Source organism: Rhinatrema bivittatum, chromosome 16 (genome assembly GCF_901001135.1).
Source record: "Rhinatrema bivittatum chromosome 16, aRhiBiv1.1, whole genome shotgun sequence".
NCBI classification, from domain to species: domain Eukaryota; kingdom Metazoa; phylum Chordata; class Amphibia; order Gymnophiona; family Rhinatrematidae; genus Rhinatrema; species Rhinatrema bivittatum.
Genome location: NC_042630.1, coordinates 56,006,785 through 56,018,937, shown reverse-complemented (window position 1 = coordinate 56,018,937; position 12,153 = coordinate 56,006,785). Strand labels below are relative to the sequence as shown.

At 40.4% G+C, this 12,153-nt stretch overlaps 1 long non-coding RNA gene across 3 annotated transcripts; it reads right to left on the bottom strand.

The window, feature by feature from the left end:
- Nucleotides 1–300: 300 nt before the first annotated feature.
- On the bottom strand, nucleotides 301–7,485 carry LOC115078096. 3 transcript variants are annotated; one of them, XR_003853068.1, is made up of 4 exons: nucleotides 7,269–7,485; nucleotides 6,541–6,650; nucleotides 2,889–2,976; nucleotides 301–1,643 (listed from the first exon to the last, which is right to left on the bottom strand). It is a non-coding gene; the product is annotated as an uncharacterized LOC115078096 (long non-coding RNA). The 3 variants fall into 3 exon arrangements; XR_003853067.1 differs by having other exon boundaries at nucleotides 6,541–7,480; XR_003853069.1 differs by lacking the exons at nucleotides 6,541–6,650; nucleotides 7,269–7,485 and adding an exon at nucleotides 3,112–6,526.
- Nucleotides 7,486–12,153: the final 4,668 nt, after the last annotated feature.

Below are 12,153 nucleotides of genomic sequence, written 5' to 3'. Positions count from 1 at the left end.
ACCCTCCCCCACCCTCCCGAACCCCCCCCCAAAATATTAAATTACCTGGTGGTCCAGTGGGGGGGGGGGGTGTCCCGGCGCGATCTCCCGCTCTCGGGCCATCGGTGCCATTTTGGCTGCCACTAATTAAAATGGCGCCGATGGCACGATAAAAAAACAAACACCCAACCCTTTAAATCGACCCCCCTTAGCCTCCCCCACCCTCCCGACCCTTTTTTTTTTAGGGAGGCCCACGCCGCTAAAAAAAAAACCCCACCCGACCCTTTAAATCGACACCACCCCCCCAAAACATTTTAAAATTACCTGGTGATCCAGGGGGGCCTCGGGGAGAGATCCAGGGGGGCCTCGGGGAGAGGAAAGATCCAGGGTGGCCTCGGGGATAGATTTCCCGTTCCCAGGCATCAGCTGTTCTAAAAAAAAATGGCGCCGATGCCCCTTTGCCCTTACCATGTGACAGGGTATCCGTGCCATTGGCCGGCCCCTGTCACATGGTAGGAGCACTGGATGGCACCGGCCATGTTTGTTTGCCATGTGACTCTTTACAATAATTTGGTAAAGCAATTGGTTAGGAACCATTGGGGCTTTATGTGCATCACATATATAATCTGATAAAAGTAAAAAATAAACAAGATAAACCATCAAGCTGTATTTACATAAAAAAATATATTGATATTGTTCAGTTAATTAGAGCAATGTATTTCTAGTTATGACTTTTCTCAGAGCATTTATTATTTCTTTGTTTCTCAGACTATAAATCATGGGGTTTAACATTGGAATCAGAGCTATATAGAGCAGGAAGAAGAATTTGTCCTGGTTTGGTAAATACATAGACTGTGGTCTGATATAGTAAAAAATAATGCTCCCATAAAATAGAATAACAAGTTAACCATAAGGTGGGAAGAGCAGGTTGATAAGGCTTTGTGTCTCCCTTCCATGGAGCGGATTTTAAGGATGGTGGAGATGATGCAAATGTAAGACATTCAGGTTAGTAGGAAGACATTGATCCCCAAAAGTACCCCTTCTATAAACATTGTAGTTTCTAGCCTGTGGATATTACCACGAGTGAGTTTGATCATTGCTGTGAGGTCACAAAAGAAATGATTTATCTCATTGGACCCACAGAAAGAGGTGTGAGCTGTCAAATCTGTTATAGGTGCTGATCCAAGAAAGCCAATGATCCATGAAGAAGCTGCCAGCCAGGCACAGAGTCTGTTATTCATGATGAGCGTATAACGAAAGGGATCACAGATTGCCACATAGCGATCGTACGCCATGACAGCAAGGAGCACAAACTCTGCACTTGTGAAACTCATGAAAAGATAGAGCTGGGCCATGCATGCCAGAAAAGAAATGGATTTGTCTCTCATGAAAAAACTCCCCAGCATTCTTGGAAGAGTGGTCAAAGTGAAGAAGATGTCCAAGCAAGACAAGTTGCTGAGGAAGAAGTACATGGGTCTGTGGAGATGCGGATCAGCACACATCAGTGTTAAGAATGTACCGTTCCCCAGTAAAGAAGTTGGGAATATCAGGAAAACCATAGCAATAATGAGGACCTGTAGCTGTGGATGGTCAGAGAATCCCAGGAGAATGAATCCTGCAGCTGATGTTTGATTTCCCCTTCCCTCTGGCTGCATGCTCCTGATCTGATTAGATATGGGAAACAAAAATGTGAGAAACAATGAAATGAATACCCTGTATCACGATAGAGAGTATTCCAGGCAGTAGACAAAATATTTGGTCCAATGAGGAATGAAGTGAAAACCTTTCTATGGATATTTTTGTGCTTTTTAATATTACCTTAGGGGATAGATTTTTAAAAAATGCGCGTTCGCGTACTTTTGTTGGCGCACCAGTCGCAAACAAAAGTACGGTGGATTTTAGTAGATACGAGCGTAGCCGCTCGTATCTGCTAAAATCCAGGATCGGCGAGCGCAAGGCTGCCGATTTTGGGCAGCTGGCGCATGCCGAGCCGCGCAGCCTGCCTCCGTTCCCTCCGAGGCCGCTCCAAAATCAGAGCGGCCTCGGAGGGAACTCTCTTTCGGCCTCTCCTCACCTTCCCCTCCCTTCCTCTACCTAACCCCCCCCCCCCCGGCCCTATCTAAACCCCCCCCTAACTTTGTCCACGGATTTACGCCTCTGGAGGGAGACGTAAATCCACGCGCGCCGAGACGCAACCCGGGGGTGGTTCCGGAGGGTGCGGCCATGCACCCGGACCGCCCCGGGCCGAAACCACGCCCCCAGGCCCGCCCCCGAAACACCACATCCCGCCCCCAAAACGCTGCGTCGATCGGCCCCGCCCCGACACGCACCGACACGCCTCCCCAAAAACCCCCGGGACTTACGCGAGTCCTGGGGCTCTGCGCGCGCCAGCAGGCCTATGGAAAATAGGCGCCGGTGCGCAAGGCCCTGCTCGCGTAAATCCGGGCGGATTTACGCGAGCAGGGCTTTTAAAATCTGCCCCTCTGTTTTCAGCAGAGTACCATATACTAGACCAGGATATACATACCCCCCACCCATTCTCCCCCATCTCCAAGGTTGGACATGATTGGTGCAGAAGTTGTCATGCCTGCAGGCTATCAGATTAATGTCTTGAACAAGCCTTGATGTGCTAAAATCATCGGCACAATGAAGTTCTTACAGCAGCAATGATTACTTGAAAAAATGAGGGGCTTGATTCCCCTGCCTATCATTCAAACCTTCCATAAGTGCACTTCACTGTGCTGAGGATTTTCTGCCCTGCATCTAAAATGAATGGAATGTATTTATTGCTTGTTAACTTTATATTACAGTTTTAGACTGAAGTGATTGTGATAAAAAATACTTTAAAAAGTCTTGCTGCATTATTGAATGGCAGAGTCCGCTGCAAAGCAGACTTCTGTAAGACTCACCTTAGTCCTAGAGTTAACCTGTATCATCTGGTGTGAGGACATTCAGTTCAGCTCCCTCTCTGGGCATTTTATTTGCATTTGTACTAAACTGTAGAAAAAGGAAAAAGCATGAGTGAAATACAAATAAATACATTAATAATGATCATACAAATAGTAATGAAAAGAGTTTTAAATTATTAAACATCGTTCCCTTTCATACTGCAACCATCCAAATTTATCTTACCTCAGTCATGAATCTCAAGTCTTTTCCAACATCTAAAGGAGTTCATTTAAATATTCTGCATTTTTGTGGCCTCTAGGGTACATTCTCCTTGGAAATTTAAAGTTCATAATGTTTGGTATATCTCTTTCCTAAAAGTCCATTACAATCAAACCCACTGATTCATGGTAACAAGAGAATTGCCAAATCCTCCCAAAAATAACACATTTCAACCCCAGCAAAGTAATGCTCCTTCATGTTCCTTTCTCTCCAGAAACTTCTTAGAAACTGAAAGTCATCACGTGGGCACTAACATTCCTGTTGGAACAGTCCTCACTCTTAACATAAACAATCAAGATATTATAGGTAGTGTAGAAAAATTCAAAGGCTGCAACTTTAATATTTAGCACCATAATAAGATTACAAAAAAATGTGGATAAGTACAAAATGAAGAAAAATAGCAGAAGAGTGCAAAACCCCCATAACACCTTATCTATGAACTTCCCCCAGATTAGACACTGCCCATCATAATGTCATTGTTTCAGATCTATCCCTTATGGATACTAGGCTGGGTCAAAGTCATGTTGGGACTAGAAACCGAGTTCACTATCAAATGTGGTCAACTGACCAGCCACTAATGACCTAGTTATGATGTGATAACATACATCATAGATCTTATGGTGATGCTAAGTACCTAACTCCCTCCCCCAGTCTTGCTGCTTTATTTAAAGGGCTGGCCATAGCCCAAAACCCCACCCTGGTGCCCAAAAGTCTATTTTTGGCTAAACAAGCCTCCAGCAGGATTACCCCCACCCCTGCAGCAAAACAATCACTGAAAGTCCCCCGGCATAAGCACTGCTTCCCCCAATACAAACCGAACAGAAGCAATTCTTCAGCAGGAGAAGCCCTCCCCCCAATGAAGAACCCTCTCTCTTGAGCTCTCCCCTCCCAAGAACTCTCTCCTTTTGGATTTCCACATGCCATAGAGAACTCCAGGTCATAAATTTCCATTTTCTGTACTGAAGCAAGTGAGACAGAAGTGAGTGGAGATTTTTTTGTGCCAAAAACTATATTTACACCATATCATAAGAAGTAAAAAGGGATAAGGGGCTCTGAAAATGTAGGGACTCCAGGTGGATGTGGGGAAGGTGGACCTCAGAGGATGACGTTAAATCCCGCAATTACATGCATTATGGCATGCAACTTTAACCACCTCTCATTTTCATAAACTCCACCCAAACTCCTCCCAGTTGAATCATTTTTTTAAATTTTCATACACATCTCATGATGCCTTATTTATTGCATATGTTATGGCTTTATTGTGGATGTTAGAGCCCTAATGCCTGCGATAAGGCCCTAATGCAATTTGATGAATGACCCCCTATGTTTCTATGTATGTTTCTAGATATACAACAATTATAAAATTGGCACGCCATATGGGTGTGCCAGCAACCACTCCTACATGGACGTCATGTGGAAGTTTAAAGGTTTTCTAAACAACTGATGGAGACATGGTTCCCGACTAAATAGATACTTGCTGTTAATATTGACTCCTGAAGAAGCAGCCGAGTGGCTGCGAAACACGGCCAATGTCGAGTCATCAGCTATGAAAAATATCATTTGGATATGAGCTAATAATATCATTTAACCTATATTTTAAGGTACGCAGGGCTAAAAAATAAGACTCTGAGCTAACACCGGATGGTTGAATCTTATAAAAATCTGACGGGCCACAAGTGATTGAGAAGACCGGTCGGCTCGGTTGCACCGAGCACGTCGTCTAAGGCTTGCTGATGCGGTTCCATTTTACAATAATTTATTTATAATAGACTCTACAGGAGATGGTGAAGAGTGTCCTTGGAGAAGATCTGTGGTGATACCTTTTGTAGCGATTGGTTCTTTTGAGCAAACAGGTTTGCAGTGTTGCTCTTTGTATTTTTTGTGAAGTTTAAAAGTTACCATCCCTATTCATGTGATAGAATTTAAAGTAATTAAAACTGCAGCATTGTCAGGTGAGCAGTTGGTAACCAAAAACCTATCCACATTCCAGTCATCCCTTTTAAAGATCTTTATATACAAAGGCCAGATATAAAATTTAATGAGAATCATCTCTATGATTCTCAGATATGTTGCACTGAAGTTGTTAACTATGCATTTCTTATGAGAAAATTTCTGAATTTGCCCTTTTCTTCTACCTCTCTCCCATATTTCTTGCAACTTTTGTAAAATAGAGAAATACTATATCCTCCCAGAGAACTCACTGTACACAAAATTTGATTCACGACAATCAAATTGTCTTGAAAACATATACAAGAGAAAATATTGTTGCATATAAACAGTCGGTAACCAAGGACTAACCAAAAAGTCCATCAATTTAAATAGAGAACTTATGTCCTATATTCAGCTGAATTTCTCTCCAGGCATTTAAGCGGAAATTGATGACTTTCCTCTTCTTGTATCCCCTCCCCCAAAAACTATAATTTATAAACTTTAAAACATACTGGTCAGTTGTCCTCCCAAGGGTCTTCTGCCACACAATTTTATCCAGCTGAGTTTCACTATTTAGAAATTGAAAGGGGGGAAAGGAGTCACACACACACACACACACACACACACATTATGTAGTCACCTATCTGATGTCTCTTTTCCTTTTGAAACTGAGTTTATGACTTTAGGTTTATTGAGCCTAAGAAGACTATGTTTCTATAGTCAAACATCTTTTTTTTTAAGAGAAAAGCACACAGAATTATTGACTGACCCAAGTACTGTAAATGAGATTGACACTTCATTTATTAAAAGTACTCATATTTTGCTTATAAGAGGCAGATTACCTACAAAAAATATATAATAAAAACAAACAATACAACAAGACATAGCAGCATATCATAAAAAATATTACATTGGAATTTAACTCAATTAGTGCCACACTAAATCAAAATAGTGTGCACATAATCAAAATAGTGTGCACTAAATGAAAACATTTAAAATAACAAAATTTTGTGGAATTTTTAGAGTTTCTCGTTTGAAATGATATGAGAGAAAATAGGCAATATCTTTGACATTAAAAAGAAAACCTCATGCCTAGTGTAGAGTGTGGTGATACGGGTGGGGTGTGAATAATGGTGTGAGTGGTATCAGAGGTTGTGGGGATAGGAAATGAGAGGGATGAGGGTTCATGAGCATTTTTTGGGGGGTGCTGGTTACTGAGAAAAGTGTGTAGGGGTATATATATATTACGGTGTGTGACAGTGGGATTGTGGAGACTGTGGCCTGGAGGATGGGTGTATGTGAGGAAGATCCAGCACCCCACAGTTCAGTGTCAAGGGCATCTGATGCCTTACCTCATTCATGAGCCTGGTCCTTTTCTGGTGATGTGGTGCATATGTGTGCCATGGATGTATATATATATATGATGTTCACCAAGATTTCTATGATATGATTATAAGTTTTTACCTTAAACTTTCACTCAACGTAAGGAAGAAAATCCTGCCTCCTACCCGGATCCTCCAGTTCTTACTCACAATGGATCCTTTTCATGTAAAGTTCACAATATCAGGGTCTATCTAGATCCAAAATTATTAGTAAAATCACACATATAATCAACTGTGCAATCTTCCTTTTTCATGCTAAAACTATTGCATCACCTCAAGCCCCTTATAAAACCATTTAACTTTCACACTGTCCTTCAGGCCTTAGTACTGTCTGGCATTGACTATGGTAATTCTCTCTATTCTGATTTACCTCTCTCCATTGTGTGGCCTCTTCTGATTATACAAAATTCAGCAGCTTGTTTACTAACTGGCTCACATATATGAGATCACATTTACTTCTTAAAGCGTTTACACTGGTTATCAGTCCATTTCTGCACACATTACAAAACTGCGGTAATCATTCCCATTAGGTTGTCTAATATTTCTTCTGCTTGGATACAATCCACCCTGAGCATTCATACTCCCTCACTTGCCCTGGGTTCTGTTAGTCATTCCGCTTCCCAGAGTAGCTCTTCTCACTGTAACCAGAGAGCGCTCTTTCTCCATCCATGGCCCTACCCAGCCACATATGATTTACAAAACACCCTATATTTTTCAAGAAATTATTAAAAACACATTTATTTCAGATGGCATCCCCTGATGTTTAATATCCATAGATTTAGTCATTTTTGAGGCAAATAAACTACTTACTTCCTGTTCCAACTTCTGTGCTCGTGTTCAACTCAGGTAACTTGGCCTTCCTTAAACCTGATTCCATAAAATGGTATTTATTATGCTTCTATTAAGCATCTCATGCAGATTTTATTATGTGGTTATAATTATGTTTTATTGTACCCGGCCCTGAAATAGTTGGAGGGGAAGGTAATAAATAATTTAAATAAATATATATTTTGTCCTAAAGCAGAATACAACAGACTAACATTACAACAGCATAAGAACATAAGAACATAAGAAAATGCCATACTGGGTCAGACCAAGGGTCCATCAAGCCCAGCATCCTGTTTCCAACAGTGGCCAATCCAGGCCATAAGAACCTGGCAAGTACCCAAAAACTAAGTCCATTCCATGTAACCATTGCTAATGGCAGTGGCTATTCTCTAAGTGAACTTAATAGCAGGTAATGGACTTCTCCTCCAAGAACTTATCCAATCCTTTTTTAAACACAGCTATACTAACTGCACTAACCACATTCGCTGGCAACAAATTCCAGAGTTTAATTGTGCGTTGAGTAAAAAAGAACTTTCTCCGATTAGTTTTAAATGTGCCCCATGCTAACTTCATGGAGTGCCCCCTAGTCTTTCTACTATCCGAAAGAGTAAATAACCGATTCACATCTACCCGTTCTAGACCTCTCATGATTTTAAACACCTCTATCATATCCCCCCTCAGTCGTCTCTTCTCCAAGCTGAAAAGTCCTAACCTTTTTAGTCTTTCTTCATAGGGGAGTTGTTCCATTCCCCTTATCATTTTGGTAGCCCTTCTCTGTACCTTCTCCATCGCAATTAAAATTAGGCAGAGAAAATAAATTAAAAAAACAACTTAAGCATACTTAAAATTATAGAACTTTGAAAACAAATTATATTAAAATCAATCAGCAATAGCTGAGACCTATAAAATCAGAAACAAAACAGGTAAAATACAGAAAATCACAAGGTAATCACAGTGTAAATGCCATTTCACATATGTTCAAAATAGTAATAATCTAACCCCTCCATCAAAAATAAAGTAGATAAGCTTAGAAAATCACCAAAATCACACATCACAACTTAAAAGTCATTAGAACTCTCCCGATTTTTATAAAATGACAAATTTTTAGCAAGCCCGACTGTGTAGAATTGTTCTAAAGATAATGGGAAATTTTTTTTTCATTATATTTGTTTAGGAAAATGTTCATCTCCTGAATACAGACTTGTGAAAAGAGATAGAAGTAGGATAATTTGCAAGTTAACAAATAGAGGGGTAATTTTCAATGCCATTTACATGTATAAAACCAGGCTCAGGCGAACTATGGAACATTCCCAGAAACACACAAACCAAATATTTAACACAGAGATATTTGGCAGCATCTGATAAGCCTCTCTTCATATTAGAGAATCCAGGCTACAAATTAAGCTGGCGACATGAGAAAACATGTCTCTGCTGATTTTTTTTTTATTATTATTATTACTAATTGCCTGAACATTTGAAATGGAAATGTTTTGCACGTCTGCATTGTTGAGAATTCCAGTGACATTTGCTGGTGCAATGAAGCAATTTTACAAAACAAAATAAGATTTGCCATTGACATATCTCTGATTCTTCCCAGTAAGGTGATCATTCACAACCAGAAAAGGTTTATTCTCCTGCTTTGTTTGCTTTACCTATGCAGCTTTGAGTTTCAAGTTTCATATGGTGCACTCTATGCACATTAGCAGAGGTGCTAGCTCTAGAATCCTGGAATATGCTATATTGATTTGCAGATCCTAAAAGGTCATGCGAGAAACAGAGACAGCATAGGAAGAAAATACATTTAAAGGCTTTCTTTCATACATTTACCATTATGATTTATTTCCTGGGGTGGGGGGGGGGGAGGTTTCTCGTTCTTTTAGGATTTTTTTATTATTTTAAATGAAAATAATACAAAACTGCTTAGTGTATGATAATCTAAAAGTAAGCTAATGATCAATTTATAGCAGGGATTTTTTTCATGGGGTACTTGCAGGTACTGAGTACTGGGACCTTTTTCCTCTACTATAGCTGCTTGACTTTCCATGTGGCACCTCAAGAAGTAACCCATGCATCGACACTAGAGCACTGGCATCTTTTCTTCCTTGAAATAAAGCACTACCTAATAATAATATTACCTCTTTATTCTGTTGGTGCTTCAGAAAACCAGAGCAAGGAAGCAATTGACTTCCAAAAATTGTTTTCTTCCATGTATAGGTGATGCTAACAATTTTTAAGGGGGTCATTTTCCAAGGAGTTACCACGGGTGATAATTCCGCAAATTGCGCTAACAGCCGTTAATGAGATTTTTGAATTTTCAATTTTGTATTCAGGGGGCGGAGCATATGTAAAGTAGGAAAGAGTTATCGTGTGCCGTGAAACAGCTGCAGTGTTAGCGTGGCTCCTAACGTGGCCAATAGCTACACCTCTTTCATTTGCGTTACATTGTGTGCTAGAGGCCAGTAAAGGGTTATTGTGGTTCATGATGTTTCTGGACAGCCTGTTTCAGAGGAGAGAGAGAGAGAGAGAGAGCAAGAGAGAGAGAGCGCCTTGCTATAGTGCTTCCTCCCTAGACAGGTATTTGTATCCCTATGGGAGGCCCACCTAGTAACTCGAGGTGGGGATTAGGTATGAGTGTAGAGGGTTGGGGGCCACTTTGACATTCAACATGAGACGTACGAACAGAACAGTGGTCTCTTGTGAAGATTTGATGGCCTTCGGAGTGAGGAAACTCACTCCAAGATGAGATTTGGACAATGTTCTCTCCACCTAGCTTGATGGACACTCTACCTGGGCAACAACAAGCTAGGTGGAGAGCACTATAGCAAGGCTCTCTCTCTCTCTCTCTCTCTCAGCATACTGAAACAGGCTGTCCGGAAACATCGTGACCCGCGATATATACTGGCAATGTAGTGCGAATTCGGTTAATAGCACCACTTGCGCTAAGAGCGTGTTGCATAGCTGTTATCGCAATTTGCGATACACATGCTTATTAGCATAAGGTAACACCCCTTTTTGGTATCGCATGCGATACCGTGCGATATTGGAAAATGAGGCCCTAAATAAGTTAAAGTATTTTTGAATTAGAGAATGCAATTAATATTAACAATAATACTAATAATAATAATGAAAAGCAACCCTTTCAGATATTAAATATTTCTCTATTTCATATAGCAATCATAAATACTTCTCTTACCTTACCTGTGAATTGTATGTCTTTTCCAGTATAGAAGGGAGCTCATTTAAATACATTTAAAAAACCTCTAGGGTATATTTTTCTCTTCAGCTTTACGTTTCATAATGATTTATTTATCTCTCTGTTCAAATTCCTTTACAAGCAGATGCACTAATGCAAGTTTTAGGGAGAGCTCTCAAATACTTCAGCTTTCTGAAAGGCAGGCAAAAAATTGCATAAATAAAAAAACAAATTAAAAAGTATTATTTCAATATTGATTCACATCTGGGAATCACATAGTTCCACCAGAAAAAAAAAAAAAAGGCATGAGCCTTAATGTTTCATTTCCAAACCATCTCAGAAAGTTCAGATTTGCCAGCAGCAGACTTTTTCTATCAATAACAAGCTAAGTGCTCTGCCTGCCAGCAGAGCAAGATCCACCAGTGGACTTCAGAGGGGCCAGGCAAACATGAGACCAGCTTCTTCCTTCACTGCCTGCTGACAGTTTCTGTGCTGCGTGTGCTGAGGTCCCTTATAAAAAAAAAACAAAAGCAAAACAATTTTGTCCTGCCCCTCTCCTCAAGCTCAGTCCATCTCCACCATCATCTCAGTGAATCCCACCATCTTCATCTGCCTTGCCCATTACTGTTCTTTTGCTTTGACCTGCTCTTTTCTCTGGCTTTGTCATAAATACGCATATTTAGAATTGTCCAGCCTTCTTCATTTTTCTAAACTTTGCTTTATCTTTGTCTCCTCGGGTACTTTTAAAGGAAAAGTGCTGTTTTTCAGTCATTGGGGATGCTGGCCAATTAAGAAACAAGTCTAAGTCCAGCACTTGTTGATAAGATATGGGTGGTGGGGCCTATGTGTTGGATTAAACAACATGGAAACTTGCATGCTTATGTACGCAGAATGGAATAAAACAACAGCAGAAGACACCAAAAGTTGACTTAAATTTGATAAGCTGCAATATCTTATGTGTCATCAAGCTTCTACAACTGGAATCCATGATATATCCTGAAAGTGCAGACCAGAACATTTCAGCTGATTAAATGGACCATTGTTGGTCTTCATCTGCAGTCATTTACCATTTTACACTCTGTACATTAGTTCTTCCTTACTGCTTCTGGTTTTTTAACTACCATTGAGCCTTTTAAAATTATCTGTTGATTGAATTTTATAAACTCTCAGATAACAACTTTATATGCAAATAAATTGAATCCCAAAACAAAATATCCTTGCCATTAGGGATGGTAACTTTCAAATCCATGCACGGGCATTCATCACAACTGCTAAGAATAATGTATATTTTTGTAAACCGTTATGATGGCTCTACCGAATCACGGTATATAAAACTCAACAAATAAATAAATAGATAAAATGTGTGAGTGGTTGCCGGTGTATGCACATGGATGCGGCCATTTTATAACATGCACGTGTCGATGCATGCATGTTATAAAATCTGCTACCTGAGTGCACATGCACGCCAGATTTTATATCAGCGTGTGCATGTGCACGCAAGTGCTGAATCACGCTCAAAAGGGGGGAATTTTATAACATGCGCGCAGCGATGCAATAGACCCTATCGCAGACTGGGAGCGAGAGAGGAAAATTCCTAAGCTCCCTACCTAACCTGCCTCTCATTTCTCCTACTAACCCCAATCCCTAAACCCCACTACTACCCCTAGTTTTTTT